We start from the raw sequence: 23282 nt of genomic DNA, 5'->3' as shown, positions 1-23282 counted from the left end.
TAGTTCAAGAGCTCCAGATTCCATTCAATATATTTCGGAATTTGTCTGTGCAGAGCTTCCTTAAAATTCTCTTGGCATCTGCATTTTCAATTTCTGCTAATTTTTCCAAATACTTCAAATAACCAGATTTCATAATCTTTCTTCTTGCATTATTACAACTTGTCAGTGACATTAATAGGGAGAGGAAGAAATTATTACCAGATTTCACTTTCACTGGGTCAAGCAATTGCAGAATTCGCCCAAAACCGTGCTGCAGAGCACTCCAGCTGCCATTTCTCGAACATTAGAAGATTTTGTATCGAGCAATCTCAATAGCGCAGGCATAAAACCCAAATCACCCATTGCCTTCTTTATCTCATCTGTTATGCCACATAGATTAAGTGCCACCTTCACTGCTAACTCCTGAACAGAGAGCTCGCCATCGCCTAGTAAATACAAAAGCTGATCGAGAAATTTGCAATTCATGAGGATGTTTAGAGAACTCAAGGAAGAGAAACAGACACTTTCAAATGCCCAAAGTGCAGTATCTCGTGAATTTGAGGAAAAGGAAGAACTGGGATCCAAGACATGGACAAGTGCCTGTATTGCTCCTTTTCTGATGACGATCTGGCGCATGGACTCATCTCGAGTAAGAACAATTTGGAGGAGTTCTATTGCATTTACTTGTGAGGCTTCATCTTTTGATCTCACAAGCTTGATGAAGGAAGATACTGCATCTTCTTCAACCATGAATTATTTGATCTCCTCTACTCCGGATAGATTCTTTAGAACCCCGGAAGCCGGGACTATCAAGTCTCCACTGTCATCGTCTCCAGCAGTGCACAACTTCAACAATGCTGTGATTCCACCATGAGCAGAAACCAACCAAGCATTCTCGGAATTCCTTGTCAGCTTCTGCAAAGCTCTTGCAGCTCTTTCTTTTCCTAAATCAGTTCCGTTCTCCAGAACCCAAATCAGTGGTGCAACAATCCCAGCTTCAATAAGAAGAGTTCTGTAAGAATCGAATCCTGCAATCACTGAAATTGCCTTTGCTGACTCTTCTTGAATTCCAATCTCAGGAAACCCCAGAAAACCCTCCAAAAGACTTACTATTTCGTCCATAACAATGACAATTCTAACATACTTCTCGTCCTCCATAAGATCTCGTTCAAGGCCACCAAAGCCATCTCTGAATCCCCTATTTTGAGCCATGTCAATAGATCCCTGGCATAGAACTTCATGTCATCTCTACAAGCTCCAGCATTTGGTTTGGACACCGCAATCTCATTACTAAGAAATCCAGAAGTGTAAATTCCCGATAGCTTCTTGATATGAACCTCAAGTTTCGCAGGCACCATATCAAGATTGCTCTGCATAAGCAATTTCCCGCAGTAAGATAGGTCGATACATTGGTGAGCAAGATCATAACAGTGCTAAAGGGTCACTTCTATAGCTAGAATTAATTCCGATAATTTGGAGTCCTCATTCAACTCGAACTTCTAGAAAATCACTTTTAGGGCGGTTACAAAATATAGGTTATATATTTGTAACCACCGACATCACTTGAGAGTGAGTGACTCATTCGTGTGTGAGTTTTCCAAAAATAGAGGCGGCTCCTATCTCTCTCTCTCCCTCTCTCCCTCTCTCCTAGAAGCGCAGGAAATGAGTTCCTTGCTTTAAATCTCCCTACCATCCTTTCCACACGGCATTTGGGTTGTGAAACTTGTTCTCTTTCCTAGTGATTGTGGAATCACCCCAGTGGAGCTTTGGTGGAGGAATGAAGACGTGGATCCAGTTTACTTCCGCTGCAAGACATTCTATATACAGGAAAGCAAATCCAGGTAAAGATCTTTCCCCTATCAACTATTGAATTGAAAATTATATGGAATATTACCTACATTGGCATCAGAGCCTAAGGTTCCCACGGTTCTTTGTTCCTCCCCATTGTTTATTTTTTTTGAATGGATCCAATGGGAGGATCAAGGGTTTATGGAAACTCGCGAAGAATCCAGGGTTTAATATGAAACCCATGGGAGAATTGATAGGGTTTTTAGAAACCCTAAATTTTTTGTTCGGATCCGAGTGGGAGGATCCTTGTGAATTTTCCTTATGAATTTTTGCATGAATTGATAATCCATGAATTATTTTTTTTTAATGATTGCTGGATTTTTTTATGCATATTTTTTTAATGAATTTTTTGGGAGAAAAAACGTGTTTTTCTTGGTTTTGAAAAAAAATCTGTTCATGAAAAATGATGTTCTTTGGTCACAGTGGACCAGACAGACATTCGTTTATTGGTCTGACAGTGTGGACCATCACAGTAGCCTAGATAGAATTTTCGTCTGGGCCAGATGGTCATCCGTCTGGGCTAGACGGACGTCCGTCTAGTCACAGAAGGTAGACGGACGACTGTCAGGGAGACGGCAGTCCGTCTGGGAGATAGTTTTTTTTGGATATTGGTCTGTCCAATTCAGAATGTGTTTCTAACTTACTGGAGACCAATGGCCCGACAATCTGTGTGATGTTTGGGCATTGAGGGCCTAATGGAGCCTAGTGGGAGCTAGTGAGGTAGAAGCGTTCTGTGTGAACCACCTCATAGCATAAACATGATTGGATGTTTTATTTTATTAAAACTGTGTCTATAATGATGTTTCTTGCATAAAATGAAACTAGTATATAAGTCTATGGGTTTGCATGAGAACTTGATTAAATGTTTGTTAGCATATCTTTTGGTTTAAATGTTTATCCCATAGGTTGACTATGCTAGTGTGATTTGATGTTGCTTGTGTTGTGTTTTATGTTAGAACAGTTGAACTCATCCTAGTATATAATGTCTCTAGAATAAAAGGCTACTACCAAGAGCATTGTTGCTGGCTTCACGAAAGGAGATAAACTGAATGAGAGGAATTATTGTGAAACCCAGCCCTATCCTAACCTTGACCCTGACTCGGATCCATGATGTTTGTAGGTTCAAAGATCCGCAGTGGTGGAAGAAGAGACTTGTGGGCCCTAAAAGTTGAAGACTCGGTGTATGATTTGGAGCCCATGGATATTGACAGTGAAGCCCCTTACTTGGATACACAGTCAGTGTTTAGTGAGAAACTGCACCTAGAAGAGGGGAAGCTTAGTTGAAGTGCTTGATGCGCTTCCGGTCCTGTTTCGAAGGTATTTCTCTACTCTAGACTTGTTTATTGAATTGTAAGAGAAAACCCAACTCAATTCAGACCCATATAGCCTTTCATTTCCCTGATTCAAGCTTGCTGTACATGCTTGGTCGACTGATTGATCAACTGAGTCAGTCGACCAAAGCCAGTTGACCAATCGTTGTACAAATCCGAGAATAAGATGCTTTTTGGATATTCCTCTCTCTATTAAAGTGGTTCTTGTGTTTTGAACCCTATTATACTCATTTAGGCCATTGAGAACGAGAGTAGGGCTTCCCACACTCTCTTGGTGTTTGTGAAGGATTCTTGCCCCCAATCATTGTCTCTTGTCTCCATTTGCACATTCAAGGTATGATTCATCACTCTCACTCTCTATTCTACTCATTTTCTTTTCTTTTCTTGCTGTTACAACCTTGGAGCTGATGCTGCAACCTTGCAACCATCACTCCAAGTGTTCACTCTTAGCTAATCATTGATCTCATTCTATTTCCATTGATGTTATGCTCTCATTTCAATCCTTGCATATGCATTACTTTGATTTTCTTCTTAACTTCATGTGTTCTTATTCTAAACTGAGGTTTATAGTGTACAATGTTTATGTTCTATGCTAGCTTATGATTCTAATCCATTGCCTATCAATTCCCCTAGCTAATTCATTCCATTCCAATGCAATTTCATTTGATTTCAAGTCATGCTATGATTCTTGTCTTTAGAACATAAGATCTCAATTTGGGGGTTTTTCAATTGGGCCATTGGATTAGGCTAATTCTTGTTATGTAGTGTTCTTATACTGATACAATGAATCCCTCCAAGTTTTGGATCGATCTGAGTCCCGGAAGATCGATTTTAAGCCAAAAATCACTATTTGGCTTCGGGCACTATTCACTTGGTCAGACTGAGTTAGTCGACCAAGCCAGTTTGCCAATCAGCTGTTGAATTGTGCGCTTCGCCGATTTGATCCGTTAGACCTTCGATTTTTTCGATTTCTTTTCTAATCTTTCATTTATGTTTCTCTAGGGTCTTAATACTATCTTTGGATCATCCTTTTGAGATTATTGGGTTATCATCATCGCGGCTTAAGGTAAGGATGGTTATACCCATATGACATAGACTTTGTGATTGTTACACACTGATGTTGGCAACTAAGTAGACTCAACTTATTGGTTGTAGTTAGATATCATATGACTACTGTAGTTACCTTATGACATTAGCACCATGTTTAATTACTTTATCCATCATGTCTATTTCATTATTGTCATTTACTTGTATGCTTAATCATGTGATGTTATGACGTATCTTTCAATATGATGATGTATCATGTATGTATGATATGATGAACTAAGAATGTGATTGGATAAGTATGATTTGGGATTGGGGAATGTCCTTTTGACATTTCTGTCCTTGGACATCAGAGGGAATAGTATGGGATGTTCTCCAAAGATACCCATCGACACTTTCCCGGATTATTGGATGACATACATGCCTCTATGACTACTTAAGAATTTCCTTAGAAATTCATTAAGCTTGTAAAGGTCTCACTCGGGTTTTGAACCGATGCCTTACTTAGGAATTTCCGAAGAATTCTTTTAAGCTTTCGGAGGTCTCACTCGGGTTTTAAGCCGATGCCTCTATGACTACTTAAGAATTTCCTGAGAAATTCATTAAGCTTGCGAAGGTCCCACTCGGGTTTTAAACCGATGCCTTACTTAGGAATTTCCAAAGAATTCTTCTAAGTTTTGGAGGTCCCACTCGGGTTTTAAACCGATGCCTTACTTAGGAATTTCCAAAGAATTCTTCTACGTTTTGGAGGTCCCACTCGGGTTTTAAACTGATGCCTTACTTAGGTATTTCCAAAGAATTCTTCTAAGCTTTCTGAGGTCTCACTCGGGTTTTAAACTGATTCCTCTATGACTACTTAAGAATTTCCTTAGAAATTCATTAAGCTTGCGAAGGTCCCACTCGGGTTTTATACCGATGCCTTACTTAGGAATTTCCGAAGAATTCTTTTAAGCTTTTAGAGGTTTCACTCGGGTTTTAAACATATGCCTCTATGACTACTTAAGAATTTCCTTAGAAATTCATTAAGCTTGCGAAGGTCCCACTCGGGTTTTAAACCGATGCCTTACTTAGGAATTTCCGAAGAATTCTTCTAAGCTTTCGGAGGTCTCACTCGGGTTTTAAACCGATGCCTTTTGATTTGATCTATTTTTGCTAAATATTGTGTGTTGCCCCGAATCAAAAGATGTTGTGTTGAAAACCGAGAATTGCATTGATTGAGTCGAATGCCTTACATCATAAATGAAAATGATAATCTTCTAGGGATAATATTTCTTCAGATGTCTAGCATTCCACGAACGATCCGGCTCTTTTTTTGTTGCCATGTTCTTCAGCTTATATGCCCCCAAGATAACTAGCTTGATTACCATATAAGGTCCTTCCCACGAAGGATCTAATTTCTTCTGATGGCGTGGATCTAAAGCTAAAGTATTCCTTAACACTAGATCTCCCGCTAGGTACTGCCGACGCTTTACTTGGGAATTATAGTGTGACGTTATCCTTCGTTGATAATGTTGGGTTCGAGCAACTACTTTTGTCCGAACTTCATCTAGTAGTTTGAGGCTATCTAGCAATCCTTGTTCGTTTGCTTTTTCTTTCGAATTCTCTTTCCCGAAGTGTCCCAGTCATTACTTCGACGGGTGCTAATGCTTCAAATCCATAAGCCAATTTAAATGGAGTTTCTTCGGTGGGAGTCCGAACTGTAGTTCGATAGGCCCACAGAACATTGTGCAATTCTTCAACCCATAAGGCTTTGTCAAACTTGAGTCTTTTCTTTATTCCATCGAGTAGCGTTCGGTTAGTAACCTCCATTTTCCCATTGCTTTGTGGGTATGCTACTGATGACATTCGATGTTCAATCAGGTAAGTGTTGCAGAACTGCTCGAAATGTGGGTTGTCGAATTGTGTACCATGGTAGGTTACAAGGATTTTTGTCATCCTGAACCTATAGATGATAGATTCCAACACGAACTTCTCCACCCTCTTTCAGTGATGGTTGCCAAAGCATTAGCTTCTACCCATTTGGTGAAGTAATCAATTGCTACGATGAGATATTCTCTTCCGCCCGCAGCCTTGGTGAATTTTCCCATAATATCAATTCCCCACATCACAAAGGGGATGGGGTCCAGAATTGATGTTAGGGTTTCAGCTGGCCTTTTTGATATTGTGGCATGGATTTGGCAATTGCTACAGCGACGAACGTATTCCATTGCCGCCTCTTGGAGCTTCGGCCAATACAAACCGAGCCTTAAGATTTTGTGGGCCAGAGCTCGACCGCCCATATGTGCCCCACAAATTCCTTCATGAACTTCTGCCAATGCTATTTTCGATCCTTCGGGACCCAATCATCTCAAGAGGGGTCCAGCATAAGATCTTCGGTACAACCTTCCATTTTACATTACAAACCTTAACGCCCATACCTTGATTGCTTTTGCTTCCTTTGGATCTTCTGGTAGATTATCATCTCTGAGATATTCCACAATCAGGTCCATCCAGCATCGTTCAGTTTCAATATAGGATATCTCCTTTTTCTGACTGCTTGGGAATGCTAGTTCCTCAATGTAGACCAAAGGGTCTAGAGTCTTTTCTTTGGCGTTAGCCAGTTTCGAAAGCTCATCTGCCATTGCATTTTCTTTTCTTGGAATCTGACATACTTTCAAATTCTTGAATTCCTTCTGCAACTCTTGCACGATTTCTTAATATTTTTACAATCGGGGCTCCTTGACGCCATACTCTCCTTGCACTTCATTGACAATAAGCTATGAGTCACTGAAGATAATTACCTCTGCTATTGCCAGTGCTTTTGACAGACGGAGTCCAACTATCAAGGCCTCATATTCTGCCTCGTTGTTGCTTGCTTCGAATGTGAACCTCAAAGCATAGCGAATTATGAATCCTGCTGGGCTTTTCAAAAGAATCCTGGCCCCAACTCCTTGCTTATTGCTCGAGCCGTCTACGTATACCTCCCACATGGTCGGAATACTAGGTTCGGCTACTTCCTCGGTCGGTGTAGTGGTTTCTACCACGAAATTGGCCAATGCTTGGGCCTTGATTGCTGTTCGAGGCTTGAAACTTACTTGGAATTCGCCAAGTTCGACCGACCATGCTACCATTCTTCCAGACAAATCAGGCTTACGAAGAACTTTATTAAATGGAAAAGTAGTCAATACCTCTATCGGATGTGCTTGAAAGTATGGCCTTAGTTTCCTGGCCGCTATCATAAGAGCCAAAGCTTGCTTCTCGATCTGGGAATATCACGTTTCTGCGTCGAGGAGCACATGGATGACATATAGATTGGCCATTGCTTCTTGTCTTTCTCCCGAACAAGTACCGCACTTAACGCCGAGCGTGATGTTGCTAAATAAATTTGCAAAATTTCTCCTTTCTCTAGTCGGGATAAAAGCGGTGGTTTACCCAATGTTTCTTTCAGATTTTCTAACGCCTTTTGACATTCTTCTGACCATTTTGCCTCCTTACTGCCCCTCAAATCCTTGAGTGCTTTGAAAAAGGGGAGGCATTTTTCTCCTGACTGTGAGATGAATCGATTCAACGCAGCTACTCTCCCTATTAGGCATTGCACATCCTAAACGATCTTAGGAGATTCCATGTTAATCAAAGCCTGTATTTTGGCCGGGTTAGCCTCAATACCTCTTTGAGATACCATGAAACCTAAGAATTTCCCTGACGATACACCGAAGGCACACTTTTTTGGGTTTAGCTTCATCTGGTATTTTCGGAGTACCGAAAATACTTCTGCCAAATCTTCAATATGCTTTGATCTTGCTGTGCTTTTCACCAGCATATCATCAACGTATGCTTCCATATTTCTCCTGATCAAATCCTTGAATATTTTGTTTACTGACCTCTGATAAGTAGCCCCTGCATTCTTCAGGCTGAACGGCATGACTTTGTAATAGAAGCTTTCACGATTGGTCATGAAAGCAATAAACTTTTCATCCTCCCGGCTCATGAGGATATGGTTATACCCTAAATATACATCCATGAAACTTAACGTTTCATATCCAGCGGTGGCATCTATTAAAAGATCTATCCGGGGCAACGGATAACAGTCTTTCGGGCAAGCCTTGTTGAGATTTGTGTAATCTATGCACATTCTCTATTTTCCATTTGCCTTCTTGACCATTACCACATTGGCCAACCAGATTGGGCATTCGATGGGTTCAATGAACCCTGAATTCTTCAACTTTTCGACTTCGCCCCTGATGGCCTCATGCTTTTCTATTGAGAAGTTTCTCCTCTTTTGAATAATTGGTTTTACCTTTGGATCTATCCAAAGTTTGTGCTCTGGTACTTGCCGATCAATTCCCGGCATATCCTCCGCGCACCATGCGAACACATCACTATTTTCCTGAAGGAATAACTTCAGTTTTGTTTTGAATTCCTCCAGCTGCTCGGATCCGATATGAGTAGTTCTTTTTTCTTTGTCAGGATCCAGCTGGATTCGCTCCAACCTTTCTACTGGCTCGGGTCTTTGCATTTCTGTCTCATCCCGATCATCCCGTATCTCTATTGGCAATGCCATGGCCTTCCTCGGCCCTTCCTTATCTTTAAGATATGCCACGTAGTACTGTTGGGAAATTCTTTGGTCAGAGGAAACCTAACCAATTCCCATATTAGTTGGAAATTTTATCTTCAGGTGCTTTGTTGAAACTACAGCACCTAACTTTGATAAGGATAGCCTGCTGAGAATGACGTTGTAAGCCAGAAGTTCCCGAACCACCAAGAAGTTCACCCAAATAGTAGCTTCTTTGGGGAAACTTCCAACTGATAAATCCAATTGTACCGATCCTTTGGCTATAGCTGATGACCCGGCAAAGCCATAAAGATGCGTAGATGACGGCTCCATTAGATCTTCCTCGACTTTAAGCTTTTGATAAGCCTCATAAGATAAAAGTTCTACAGCAGACCCTGTGTCAACCAATACTCTGTGCACCTCTCAGCGTGCAATTTCTACCTTGATGACTATGGCGTCATCATGAGGTATACATATGTCTCTCTCATCTTCTTCACCGAAGGTGATCGAACCCTCACCATTCGGTCTTTTCCACTTCTGCGTTTCTCCAGTTCTAATAAATTTGGATTTGGGCTTCAACTAATATTGTCAAAATGGTTGATCGGGTAGCATCGATCACTTCTTTGCCTTTCTTAGATTTAGGAGCTTCGGTTGGCCGCTCTCGACTTACCGAACGCTCCTTTTTGTCACCGGTTCCTCGTGGTTCTGTTCGTCTCCCCTTGACAAAGCCGGATAGGTGACCTTGCGATATCAATCTCTTGATATCGGCCTTTAAATGCCTCCAGTCATTGGTATAGTGTTCATAAACCTTATGGAAACGGTAGTACTTCTCCATATTTCGCTCCCTAGGCTTTGTTGGAAGCTTCGGTGGCCATTTTAGGATATTCTACCCCTTGATGATATTTAAGATGTTTGCCCGAGGAGTATTCAAGGGTGTATACTCGCTTTGATCGGGATATCTCTGTCGCCATGCCGTACGGGGCCTTCCAACTCGATCCCGAACATGCTGCTTAGGCTTTCGCTTTTTCTCGGGAGCTTTCTGCTCCTTTGCAGAGGCCTTCATGTCTCCCTGACGCGAATCCAAGATCTCTGTTACCTCCGCCTGCTTCTGACACCTTTGTACCACTTCAGCATAGGTGGTAGGCATATCCTGAAGTAATAACTCCAAGAGTCTCCGGTTGGTGAGTGTGAAACCCAGCCCTAACCTTGACTGGAAACCCTGTTGTTTGTAGGTCTGATGACCTGGAGTAAAGGAAGAAGTCAACTGTGGGCTATCTCAATGGAAGATATGAAGTTTGACCCTGAACCCATGGATGTTGATGTTGGTGTTCCAATTATGGAAACTTGCTCAGAACTAAAAAGGAAACTGCACCTGATTGAAGATGAGATTAGTTGAAAGACTTGGAGTATTATTTGACTTGGTTCGAAGGCATTTCTACACCCTAGGTAAATCATTTGAGGTGTGTGTTGAAGCTCTTTAGGTTTGGTGTTCATTTGATCCTCCAAATCCCAACTTTGGCCTTGTTGTCATGCTTGGTCGATTGGGCCAATCGACCAATGAGATCTGTTTTGGCTGATTAGGTCTTGGTCTCTCTATTTAAGTGCAAGCTCGAGTTTATTTCGTCTCCTCAGAGCTCCATCCTAATCATTTTCTTTGCATCCTAGGTTGGATTCTTGCAAAAACTCTTACATTTCTCTCTTTCTTGCATCAAAAGGTATGTCTACACTCTCTTCTTCTTTCCCATCTCTGTTTTTCTTTTCTTTTTGGACTGAGACAGTAGAGTAGATGCTGCATCCTCTGTTGCAAACATCTCTCCACTCATCTCTCATGGTTTCCTAAGGATTGATGGCTAATATAATGATCTTAATCATGATCATTGCAAGCTTTTGAAGGAACCATGATCTTCTCTTTGATCTTCTTCTTTGATTCATCTTCTGATTCAAATTCTTATATTCTTAGATTTGTTTTCTTGATTAGATTAGTGTACAATCTCTATGTTTTCTTTACTAGATTAGTAATTTATCAATATCTAGTTTTTCCCTTCATGATCATACCATGTTTTCTTCAAAAACCCTGACTGTTACTTTTATGGTAAGTTTTGTTTCCTTATTTGTATCTTTAGGTTTTGATCAATGATAGTGTTAGACTTGTTCTTTTGTACTATTACATTGTCATTGCATTTCCCTCTTTGTATGGTGGTGTTTCGGATCGCAAAATTCTGTTTTCGGATCAGAAACCTCTCTATTTGTTTGTTACTGACTCAGTTGGTCGACTGATTGGTCAACTGGGTCAGTACACCAATCAATCGACCAATGAAGACAGTAGCTCTTTTCTTGGTCTGTTCTAATTCGTTTGATCTTCTACCTTTTAGACTTCTTTCCTAATAAGTTATGTATACTTGTTTAGGATCTTCTTGCCAAGTTTAGAAAGATGCTCCTTGATTCTTGGGATTCTCTTCAAAGTTATATAAGGTAAGGATGGTTACTTCTATAATCACATAGATTGTGTGATATTAGTTTCTATATTAGAATCATTCTAATTTGTTACCATAAATAGATTATTTTATGGATACACTACTGATGCACTTACTTCAATTACAGTAGCATTACTTACTTGCATTCTTTAGTTTATGAATGTCTTTTATTGTCAATTGTATATGAGATGGATCATGTTATTGTATACTTTCTATATGAGGAGTTACTAGAATTGTGTATGATATGATTAACTGATGATTGTGACTGATTAGGTATGGTTCGGGATGGAGAGGTGTCCTTTTGACACTTCTGTCCTTGGACATCAACGGAAATATTATGGGATGTTTCCGGGGGAGCCCATTGACACCTTCCTGAATTGTTGGTTGTCATACCTAGGGCTGTCTAGCAGTGTTTGGCTAGGATGTCCCCGTTATATCAAACCCTAGTCGGAAGGGTATTGAGACCAAACGACCCGTGGTAGCAATGGGGATTCATGGGCGCTCAAGACCGGTAACCAACCCATGAGAGGACAGGAATCACATTGTGCGGGTCATTTATTGGTAGGGTTGCAAATAGCTAGACTTGGGCTCACGGGTGCTCAAAACCGGTAACCAACCCATAAGAGGACGTTAGAGCTTCCCGTTTACCATTTGTGGATGACCAACAGGATTGATGAGTCCGTAGTCTAGGACTATGAGGACTCTAGTGTGAAGGATACCGGAAAGGATCCCGAGAGGGGAGGAATGGATGTATCTAGATCTGACATGATATGACTAAGTAGAAGACCTGCATTTGGCTAGGCTTAACCCTGACATGCGCCAATACTTAAACCAATGGTGATGTGAGAGAGCGGTGACCTATACCCCCAGCCATGGATTGTCCTGAGGGATGGAGGACCCACTACCAACCTGCGTTGTGAGATGAGACCTTCCTAAAGAAGTATGGTGCTATGACTTAAAGCATGTCTTCACCCAAAAAAAAAGACTTAAAGCATGTCTGCTAATAGAGACCAGCATACTTAGAATTAGATTCATGCTTACATTGTCTGTCTCATATCATATTGCATTATGCTTTGCTTTATAATCCTGTCATTTATGTTATTGTGGATTTAACCTGCCTTACTGGGTTTCTTTCGAAACTCACTCCTTTTGTACCATATCTTTTGTTAAACTTCTCTACAGGTTCAGAATACTATGACGGTACGTATGAGGAAGTGTAGGGTGAAGAGGCATATTTCTCGCAAGGTGATAGCTGTTTCGACGATTACTTTGAAGATCCCTTGGGTGATCATGCTTCGTACCATGATTAGTCCATCTATGGAGTGGAAGCATCCTTGCCTTATCTCAGAAGTCTACACTTACAAGGACGTTCTTTACAAAGTGAAAACAATTTAGTTACTTCTGTTACTTCTTTTTGGGATTAGTTGTAATCTCCTTTCTTTCCTTTTTGAGCTACTTTTCTGTTGTTTTGGTAGAGTGAGTTTCCGCCTCACTTTACTCCTTGACTTGACATTATCTATTATCTTTTCGCACTCTGATGTTATATGATCTTTTCCTTCCTTATTTGGATTTCTCATTTATATTGGCACATTGATTATTTATGTTCATGATTAGGTTATTACTTATGTGGGAGGATGATTTTCTCGATACTTGTTCCTTGGGACTGTGGATCACACACCCGGGTATGCCAGTTAGGGCACCAGCTGGGGGGATGTGACAGTGAGTCCAGTGAACAAAGCAGTTTTAGGTACTTGTTCATCTAAATTCTCAATCTCCATCGTGACCCTGTTGAATCTTATCAGGTATTCTTGAATCGATTCGCTTTCCCTTGTCTAATAGTGAACAAGGTTTCCTTGGTCTTCTTGATCTGAATTCCGCTTTGGAATCGACCGATGAATTTTCATGCTAGCTCCTCAAAGTCCACAATCCTTCCTGAGGGAAAGTTCGAGAACCACTTCTGCGCTGCTCCGGTCAAAGATGAACCGAATACCCTGCAAAGAATTTCATCTAAATTACCAGCCACTGCCATAGTCTGCTGGTAATAACTGATATGAGCGATAGGATCTCCCGAACCGTCGAACGAAGAAAAAGTTGGTAACCGGAAATTGTGAGGAAATTGATATCCGGCTATCGCTTCGGCGAACGGGGTTTTTTTGATGACCGAATATATATCGTCAGTTATTTTTCCTCTGGTCAGTTGTCCGAGCCTCTGATTAATATTGGCTAGTTCTTGGGCAATATGCATTGAACTATCACCGGTGACGCGTGCGTTTTCCCGAACCACACGCCTGGGGGTTGGTGAGTGAGTTCGCACTCCTGCTTCCAACCTTGTCGTTGAATGCGTAGTGCTTCCTTGCAGTTGTTCGAATCGTTTGTCTCTTCTAGGGAGTTCCCCAGTTCTTCTTGGTTCTCTGCCTTGTCTCCAAGCATCTTCCTGGAAATTCTAACCAACATTCTGGTCCTCTAGAGGCCTTCTTTCCCTTCGCGGGGAATGCCCTTGTGGAAGAGAGGTAAATACCTCCTCCCTCTCTTACACGCCTTCCCGCTTCGCGCTGATCAGAAGCTTGCAGCGCCACCACTTGTGTAACATCTTGCCCTAAATCCACCAAGGGGGTACCCTATCTGGATTACCCGGGGAGTGAATCACGGTCCCGCCGATCAAGTTTAGGAACAATCATAGTCACTTAGCACAATAATATAATCAAAAGCAAGAACAATTCTTTGTATTCAAATAATTTAATAATAAAAGTCAAGAAAAGATCTTAGAAGGATTAACAAATAACATCAGAGTGCGGAAATGATTCAAATAGGATAAACAGTCAAGTGTGAAAAGGAGGGAGAAAACCCATCCTATAATAATAGTGGAAGGTAGATCGACTAAAATTAAGGGTTATAACCGGTTCCCAAAATGACAAAGGAACAAACTAAGCTACGGTCTCGACAATTCAAATAAATAGGTTAAAAAGGGAATGAGGCGATATCCCATCCCTAACACATAAGTATAAAACTGAACTGCTCTAGATAAGTCCCAATCTCGAACTACTAGTCTTTATCAACTTGTACACCATGATCAATGGGGTACGGGTCATCAACTTGGTCTTCAGAGTGTTGATTGTCAAAGTCGACAGTAGTAGTACCTGCAATAGAGTCTAACAAAGATGTTGTAAAAAAGAGTGAGTTCAAAGAACTCAGCAAGGCAGTTATTCCATAAAACATAAGCCATATGATACAAACCATAACATGATGCAATATGATATGAAACACATGATGCAAGTATGATTCTAACTCCATGAATGCTAGTCTCTAAGGTAGACATGCTTTAAGTCATACCACCATACTTCTTTGGGTCGTCACTCACTCCCCCTCAACCAATTCCGTATCTTGGGACTACCGTGGTAGTTGGGTAAAGTCCTCCCAAACCATGGTAGGGGATTTAGTCACCACTCTCTCACATCACCATTTGGTCTAAGTATTGGTGCATGTCACGGCAAAACCTAGCCCAATGCAAGTCTTCTACTCAGTCATATCAACTCAGATCCAGATACGTCCATTCCTCGCCCCGGGCGATCCTTTCCGGTATCCTTCACACTAGAGTCAGCGTAATCCCAGATTATGGACTCATCAACCCTATTGGTCATCCACAAATAGTAAACGGGAAGCTCTCACATCCTCTCACGGGTTGGTTACCGGTCTTAAGCGCTCGTGAGCCCAAGTCTAGCTATTTGCAACCCTACCAATAAATGGCCCCTTTCGGGTATCCGCAGCGATTTATGTCCTCTCACGGGATGGTTACTGGTCTTGAGCGCCCACAAATCTACACTACTACCACAGGTCGTTCGGTCTCAACGCCCTTCCGATTCGGGTCTGATACGACATGGACATCCTAGCCATACATCTAGACAAGTTCTATGTATGTCATCCAATAATTCGGAAAAGCATCGATGGGCATCTTCGGAGAACATCCCATACTATTCCCTCCGATGTCCAAGGACAGAAATGTCAATAGGACATTCCCCAATCCCAAATCATACCTATTCAATCACATTCTCAATTCTATCATATCATACATAAATGACATTTCATCATATAGAAAGAGACATACCATAACATGATCAATTACATATGAATTTATTAAGAATACATAATCATGATAACAAAAGAATATGTAAACATGGCACTACTATACTTTAAGTACTTATAACAGTCTTATACTGTAGGAAATACGATAAAGAAGGTAAATCTACTAAGTCTCTAACATAGAAGCAAGAATCACATAATCTATGTAGTTATGGTAACAACCGTCCTTACCTTAAGTCGCGATGATGATAATCCAACAATCTCAAAAGAATGATCCAAATATGGTAATAAGACCCTAGACAAACATAAATGAAATGTTAGAAAAGAAATCGGGAAAATCGGAGGTCGATCGGGTCAAAACGGAGCAAGGTTGCTGTCAGTAGCATGATTGACCAAAATTGTCTTCGGGGTTGCATAATGGGTTTTGGGGATTTTGGTTCGAAATTGGTTTTCCGGGGTTCGGATCGATCCGAAACTTGGAGGGATGATTAATAATAATGTAAGAACACTACCTAGCAAGTATTATCACAATCCAATGGTCCAAATGAAAACCCCCAAATTGAGGTCCTATGTTCTAAAGACAAGAATCCTAGCATTCATGAGAAATCAATGAAATTGAAAGGGAAGCTAGAGAATAAGTTGGGAATGGGTTAGGAACAAGATTACAATCAATTGCAAGCCAGAAGTTAGGCTAATCATACTCCACATTTCAGTCTAGTATAAGAAATCAAGTTGTTAAGCAAAGAATCATGGTAATGCATATGCAAGGATCAAGATGCAAGTGAGGCATAGCAAGAATGAAGGAAAAGCAAGTATAAATGGGAAGAGACATTCATGGCAAGGTGTTTGCAAGGTTGCAGCACCTTGTCCATGGCCTCATCAGTAAAAAGAAGAAGAGAAGTGGGTAGGATAGAGAGCAAGAGAGAGAATCATACCTTAGAAGATGATAGTTGGAGAAAAGAGAAAATGATTCTTGTAGAAGATCATCACCCAAGCCAAAGAGGAGTCTTCCCACGGTCTCAGGTGTTGAAATGAGTAAAATATGGTTCTAGGTTCGAGGTTTCACTTAAATAGAGGAAGGAATATCCAAAAAGCATCTTTTTCTCGAATCTGGACAACTTTGGTCGATGCACTTTGGTTGATGGCATCGACCAAAGAGGATCGACCAAAACAGGTTTCAGCAGAAAATCCAGAAATAGTTCAGCAACTTCGGACAGGGATTCAGAGGGTTACACGGGGTCAAATTGAGTGAGGTTTTTTCTTCTACAAGTCAATAAAGAAGTCTAGTTTCTAGAAATACCTTTGGATCAAGCATGGGAGTTTATTAGGTCCACCAACTAAGCTCACCTTCTTCGATGCGTAAGCAGGATTTGCCAGACATAGTTCAGCAACTTCGGATAAGGATTTGGATGACTATATGGGGTCAAATTGAGTGGGGTTTTCTCCTACAAGTCCATCAAGAAGTCTAGTTTCAGAAAATACCTTCGGATTGAGTACAGGAGTTCATTAGGTATTTCAACTAATTCACCCCTCTTCGGTGCGCAGATTCAAAACTAACACTGACAATGCTCTCAAGTGAGGGGCATCATCGTCAATGTCCATGGGCTTGGGTTTCAACACCAAATCATCAACCAAAAGGGTCCACAAGTCTCTTTTCCCCCCACTTCGGGTCTTCAGACCTACAAACATAACAGATTCCGGGCCGGGTCAAGGTTAGGATAAGGCCGGACATCACAGATCTACCCTAAGGGAAAGGTCTGGCATGACTTCCTAAGGCTTTCAACGATTATAACACTGAAATCAAGGTCCAACTTTAAGGTCTAACATCAAACGAGTCTTTCTTCACCCAAAACAAATAGGGTGTCCTGGCTAGTTTTGAGCCGGATTTTACATTCGCCCCCCCTTAAAATAATTTTGTCCTCGAAATTGAGAGAGTACTAGGCTTTCAAAAGAGATGGAGATACATCGCTTTTACCTTGACTTTCTTCTCCCAAAATCTACGGAAAATAAATAACAATAAGTCTTTTGTAGGAAAACAAGGAATAAATCTAACATGCTTTGAAATCAAATCGAAAGTATGATCATGGCTTCATGAAAACTTCACAATGATCATGGCGAAGATCAATATGAAGATCATAAAACCTTAAGAATGACAGAAGATTGTAGAAGAGATGGTTGCAAGGATGCAGCATCTTCTTCTAAATCTCAGTCACAAGAATAAAACATAGTAAGAGTAGATCAATACAACACAAGAGAGATTACTAACCTTTGATTGAGGAACAGGAGATGAAAAGCTTGAAATCTTGAAACAATTAGAAGGAATAACAAATCATGAAGATCACACTTGATTTCTCTTTGAAATCATCATGTGGAGAGTTCACAAGGTTATAGAGTGTATGGAGATCCACTCTAGAACAGCCGGGATAGAAGGATCAGTCATGGGAATGACTTAAGATCACCCTCCTATCAAAGGGAATAGAAGGCCTAAGAAGGAATAGAAGGGAGAAAAGATCAGCTTCAAGGTAAACTTCTACCAATTGAAACTAGGCAACTCATACGACAGAGAATAAATCGAACAATGTATATGGTAGGTATGCATTTGGCACAGCAGCAAGATTAGGATTAGGTGGGATTTCACATTCTCCCCCCTTAAAATAATTTTGTCCTCGAAATTGAAAGCACACCTGGGCTTTCAAAAAGATGAGGAAACTTCTTCAGGGGTGTGATTCTTCCACCGAATAGAAGGTATAATGAAAAATAGATTTAATGGGTAAAGAACACTGGACTCTTGGCTGACTTCTTAAATAGCTGTTAGGAACTCAAAACAAAAGCTGACGTTAAGAATGCAAGAGATGCATAGGTGATAATTCGAGCGAAGACAGGAACAAAGGCTACGAATAATGATCTTGAAGAAAAGTTTTCTAGGCTTCTCAAAAGGTTCAAGGGTTTCAAAGGTCTTCCATAAACATCACACTTCCAACAAGTCAACCACATTTAAATCAGCTGCATAGGTCATTAAAATCTAAACAATGCATCGAAATCAAATTTTTCACAAAACTGCTGAAAACAGCAAAATCTGCCCTGCTTGCAAAACAGCCTAAAAGGGACCACTTTCTCCATTTCAATCACACTTCAAACACTTCTAACTTCGAGTTTGGTTCAAGGGAAAAGGTTCTCTAGGGTTCCTAAGGTTCCAAGACTTCAAGAGGCTTCAACAACTTCACACCAACTATTCAGGTCAACAACACAAGGTACTCTTCATTCTTACCTTTCTTTCTCTTCAAATTTCATTACCAACAACATGATTTTCTTCAAAACTGAGAAACGCTAGCTGATATTGGTTAGAAACATTTCTAGGGGTATTTAGATACATGCTCTAACCAATTTCCACACAATTCCCAACTTCAACCAAAAAGATTTGCCACACTTGCACCAATTTCACTATTCACTTTACAAAAATCCCAACTTCACAAACACTCGTCCCATTTTCAAACCAAAATGAATTTTGACACCAAACCAATTCCTACATGACTATTTCAACATGAGGAAGGTGCTCATAACTTCGTTTGGTCAAAATCCAACTTTCCAAAAATCACAAAACCTTGCCCAAAAGAGGATTCCTTCATCTAAAGTTGTTGAATTTTCACATCCACACTGCAAAATTGATAGATTTTCTTCAAACAAACCATCCCAACATGTTTATCCAAGTCTTATGTACATGCTAGCATGTTCAAACCACAATTTTGACAAAATCAACATTTTTCGAAAAATTACGAAAATGTCACTCTTCCATTCAAACAAGCACAAGAACTAATCCAAATGCAAACTTCTCTTGACTCAACAGGTTCACTATGCCTAGAGGAGGGAGGAGGGTTGATAGAGGTCGGGGACACGTTCTACGGCTAGTAGTTCTACTGGAGGGATCTTCCACAACTTTCATCCTTGCTACAATTTTCCAACATCCAAGGGTTTCGTTGAATCTTCTCCAAACGACCTTCTTAGTATGTTAAACCAACTCTTGTACACATGTTAACAAGTCCAAATCGTAGCTTCCATCGAAAACAAAAAAATTTCCGAGAATTTACCAAAATACCCTTCTTCGCCAACTATTGCATTACTTAACTTCCTTTACTCATGAAATGCAAATTTCAACTTGTCTCTTTAGATTCCCATCAAACCACCACAAAGAAAACACTTAAGGGTTAGGAGAGGTAGAGACGAGGATTAGAGTATTATTCCTTCGCCACAAGCAGAGGTAATGCAAGGATAAGGAGACAACAATCCAGACTACAAATGAGGTTCAAGATTAGGATGAAGATGATGATGAGGACGAGTATAATGAGGATGAGACTCAGGATCAAGAGGTTTAGGAAGATGAGGAGGAAACTATTCCAGCTCGATAATTTGAGGATGGAGGTCCATTGTATACAATTTTTGAGGCACCGGGTGTGGTTTCTCAGCTGTCAACAGTAACTTCCACACAAGAGAGGATAGAGACACACATATGCATTATAGAAGATTAGATTGACACGACTAGAAGAGTAATCTCAGGCTATGAGAGATCAGTTCTATTCTCAGGAACGATTTCCTAAACAGATAACACTAGGATTGTCATCGAGTCTATGGTTGGAGGCAGAGTGATTAGCTTCACTACCAGGGTACTAGCTCGCATTCTGGATGTTTCGTACATACGGGATTTCCACTGGTGGATTATGGTTGGCACAGACATCATAGGGGCTTCGCAACGCAAGCTAGGTCAGAGGATGAGGGGACGATGGTGATGAGTAGGATGAGGATGATGATGGTGATGCTGTTGGTGATGAACACCGAGATGGTGATGATGATGATCATGACGGGGTTTCAGCTCGAGATGAGGATGATATTGATAATCAGGGAGATGAAGATCATAGAAATCAGGATGAGATCAGGATGAGATTTCGAGACACGAGGAGATTCTTACACCACGCTTCCGCTGCGATTGAGGGTCCATCACATACGACTTTTGAGGCTCCAAGTGTGGCTTCTCATCAGTCATCTATTTCTTCCACACTTAAGAGGATAAAGGCTCGACAAGAGATGATAGAGTCCTATATGTACTCTTTGGGAGAGAGATTTGCACGACTGGAGAAGGAGTTCAGATCTAGGAGGGACCAGACAGATCATCGGATTTGTGACTAGTGAATAAACTAGGGACCATACTACTTGCTGCAAATGAGAAGACATAGAGAAATAAGAACAAGCAAGAAAAGCAGAGACGTTCCACGATCTGATCTGAGAAGAATACAAAGAAGAAAAAATAATGGAGAATAGAAGCTTTTGTTCCTCTGTAAACTCAGGGGAAGTGGTACAGTGGTTGCCTAGTGTCTATGTCTTAAACTTGGAAACTCTACATTCAAAGGCTAAAAAAATAACATTGGGTTTTTTTTAATATTTTAAATTCATTAGATCGGACAAACTAAAATATTAAACACTTAAGTGCGCAAAATGAAAAAAACTCAAAAGTTTACATTAGGTCAAAATTTTGTAATGCTAGTGTAATAATGATAAGGGTAAATATCACTTACCTCCTCTCTTACCTAGCAAATATATCAAACACCTTCCCTCTGTTAACTTTTTCGGTTAAATTTTACTTTTACCGTTAAATATTTTTCTAAAACCCCAAACTACCCATGGCTAAAAATATTTTTTATTTTAAACCTAAATTATCATAATCACCCTCAACTAAAATAATTAATAAAAATCAAAACACCATAGTTAAAACCCAAATTATCTTTAATTATTAAAAGCCCAACATACCTTTCTTTTTAAATTTTATCAAACAACTAAAAATACACATACTACTATCAAGTAAAATTAAAAATGCAATTGAAAAAAAAAGTATGTTGATAAAATTAAACACATATTTGGGTTTTTTAATTGTTTGATAATTTTTATTTTTTATTTTTAAAAAAAGAAGGGTATGTTGGGCTTTTAATAATTAAAGATAAGGGTAATTTTCATCTGGACCCCTGAGGTTTGGTCCAAGTCACTTTTAGTCCAATTTAAGTTTTCTTTTGCAGATGGCTCCCCTGTAGTTTCAAGAAATGAATAAAAAAGGACATGCTTAACAGAAATAGTGAGTTAAATAAATTTTGGGACAAAAATACCCTTGTGTCCTTTGGACTTCTTTTTATTATTTTTATTTTAATTTACTAAAATAAGTTTTGCTCTTCAACTTCACAACCGAAGGAAAGGAAGAAGACGAATGGTTTGCTTTAAATCCATCATTTTCTTCAATACAGGTTTTGATTTTAACTGAAAACTGAAACGAACTTTTTCTTTCACATTGGCGCTGGCCCGTCTCTCTCTCGTTAAGTAGAATCGACCTGCTATATCTTACTTTTCTCGCTACGTTTCCAACATCATTATTTTCTACTGCTGCTGCTGGTGTTTCCATCTCAATTTCTTTCTTCTATCTTGCTGCTAGATTTGATATGGTGGGTGTCTTTGGGAAGTCAAACTCAAGCAACTCCCAACGGCTCATGTCGCTCATCCACAATGGAAATCATCCTCGTTTTCTTCATTTCTTTCCAAATTCCAATTGCAGGAGGCATTCATTCATTCATTCATCAAGCTGGAGTACTACTTACTGGCCATTAAACATGGCCTAGAGAGGGCGAGGGAGGGAGCTGAGATATAAAAAGTGGCAGCTGGAGGAGCTTCGATCTGATTTAGTACATACTCGCGACCATTCAAACGATTGGTTCTAGGGGCTCTACTCATAGCCCATTCCATGGAAAGTATAATTCTAATTTACACGGTTATATATGGAGATTAGTTAGTCCTCCTCCCTAAAATACCTTGTTAGAATATTGCATCCTAGCTTGTGCATTGAAATTGCACCAGATAATATTAAACAATCTTGACAAATAGAATAACCATGGTGTGAAGACAAGTAGACAACCAACTAAGTTATTGTTTACGCCAGGAAAAAAAATAAAAAATAATGATTGGGTTTAAAGTTCAAAGGACAGAGGGTATTTTTATCACAAAATTTATTAAACTAACTATTTCCGTTAAGCATGTCCTTATTTAATCATTTCTTGAAACCATAGGGGAGCCATATGCAAAAGGAAACTTAAACTGGACTAAAACTGATCTGGACTAAACCTTAGGGGGTCCAGATGAAAATTACTCTAAAGATAATTGGGTTTTAACTATGATGTTTTGGTTTTTAATAATTATTTTAATTGAGGGTAATTTAGTATTTTAATTGCTAGGGTGACTACCGTAATTTAGGGTTTAAAATAAAAAATTATTTTTAGTCAAGGGTAGTTTGGGGCTTTAGAAAAATATTTAACGGTAAAAGTTAAATTTAACCGAGAAAGTTAAGAGATGGGAGGTGTTTGATATATTTGCTAGGTAAGAGGGGAGGTAAGTGATATTATCCAACTAAGAGAGGGTGTAAGTGCTATTTGTCCAGCTAAGAGGGAAGATAAGTGATATTTACCCTAATAATAATGAAAAGTGAAGGCAATAATTTTCTTTGATGGTTTTTAGATATATTCGGCTAGAGTGAAACTACCCAATATCTCGCTCAAGGCTGAGCCTGGTTCCTTTGATCTTTTCTATTTTTTTTCCTTTTCCTAGGCAAATGAAAGATTATATTAAACTCTCTAGGAAAATGTAAGAGGAAAGCAAAAATAAGTTTACAAATCATACTGGAAGAGACTGCCCCAAACACGATTGAGCTGAAACTTCTTGGATTCACAGGCTAAGAAGTCAATGTGGATATTACAAGACATGTGAATATAAAGAAAGAAAACGTGTTGTAAAGATGTACAGAGTCTAGAGAGTAGAGGATATCCCTCTGTTAATCTCTATCACCATATATTTCGGGTGTCCCCATCTTGTCATTATAGGTTGTCTCCCTTTTTGTTTTTGGTCAAAAGTTCAACATTTCATTCATAAACTTGAAAGAAAATACAGACAAAAACACCAAACAAAAGAGAACAAAAC

General features: G+C 39.9%; 1 pseudogene; it reads right to left on the bottom strand.

Annotated features, from left to right (window-relative positions):
- Positions 1–4: 4 nt before the first annotated feature.
- Positions 5–9880, bottom strand: LOC149029020 (uncharacterized; annotated as a pseudogene).
- Positions 9881–23282: the final 13402 nt, after the last annotated feature.

This window comes from Hakea prostrata, chromosome 1 (assembly GCF_041222555.1).
Source record: "Hakea prostrata isolate BN-2017 chromosome 1, UWA_Hpros_2, whole genome shotgun sequence".
Classification (NCBI taxonomy): domain Eukaryota; kingdom Viridiplantae; phylum Streptophyta; class Magnoliopsida; order Proteales; family Proteaceae; genus Hakea; species Hakea prostrata.
This window is presented reverse-complemented; position numbering and strand designations above follow the sequence as displayed.